This window comes from Tupaia chinensis, unplaced genomic scaffold (genome assembly GCF_000334495.1).
Source record: "Tupaia chinensis unplaced genomic scaffold, TupChi_1.0 Scaffold139190_1, whole genome shotgun sequence".
Lineage (NCBI taxonomy): Eukaryota > Metazoa > Chordata > Mammalia > Scandentia > Tupaiidae > Tupaia > Tupaia belangeri.
This window is the reverse complement of record NW_006199080.1, coordinates 2,152,362-2,153,529: the sequence shown is the minus strand read 5'-3', so window position 1 is coordinate 2,153,529 and position 1,168 is coordinate 2,152,362.

The window sequence follows — 1,168 nt, the reverse complement described above, 5'->3', positions numbered from 1 at the left end:
TAGAAAATAATACCCCAGTTATATTGAAATGACTTTTCCAGCAATGTCAAATATTTAGAACACTTAAATACATAAAAGCAAAAAACTTAAACCATTCAATCAGCTGCAAAAATTATACCATTTCCTTTGGGGAAAAAAATCATTCAGGCAGCCATTCAGAACTTGTACATGCTAATTTTAAACGTCATTTTGACAAGATTTTAAACATTTCTATTAGACTTTGTAGCACATTAGAAGCCACAAATTAGAAGTCTCTCTATATCTGTGAGTGTCTCTCTGCATGGTCATGAGCATGTCAAAGTGTCAAAGGCTAGAGAGATATGAAAGTATTATTAAGCTTGGAAGACGCTGTAAGACGTGGATGATACAACAGTTGGAAAGGGAACATGATTCTCCTGTTCAGAGTGGTAGGAAATGAGAAGAGAGCAGTAATGGGAACCAAGTATGAGGCTTTGCACACTGTGGTAAGAATCAATAAAGGGCTGTTGGAGTGTTTTGAGCTGAGAAGTGACATGATCTGGCTTAATCTTTAAAAGGATCACCCCAGATCCTCTGCAAACAGACTACAGGGGGCATGAAGAAGAAGTCGAGAGATATATTAGCAGGCACTAATGTGAGCCAGTTGATAAACAGTGTCTGTGTGGAGCAGAGTGGTGAGTAGTGGTAGCAAGGGTGATGGAAAAAGGTGGTAAAACTTCCAATGGCTGGGAGTTTTGAAGTTAGAGCCAATTGAGCCTGTAATAAGGGTCCTGAGTCATCAAATGAAAGCTAAATTATATGTAGAACATAATATTTAACAGAAAAGAGAATGCACTACATTTTTTTTCCCCCCAAGAGATTGCCATTTTAAAATGACACAAACCAAGTTCATATTAGATACTAAACTTTAAAAGGTAAATGTCTGAGTCAGCCCATGGCGTGGTAGTTGGATCCCACATGGCTGACTGCGTGGTTTGAGTTCTGGACCTGGTGGCTTGAGGGTGTGCTTGTTTGCCCCAAATCCTGAGAAGACAGTGGAGAAGGGATTGTGGCATGGCCATACCCCCTGTGGGAGGGTATGCACTCTCTCTCTCTCCCCCTCTTTCTCTCTTCGTCTCTCTCTCTCTCTCTCTCTCTCTCTCTCTCTCTCTCACACGCACATATATTATATATAGAAAAAAAGACTATA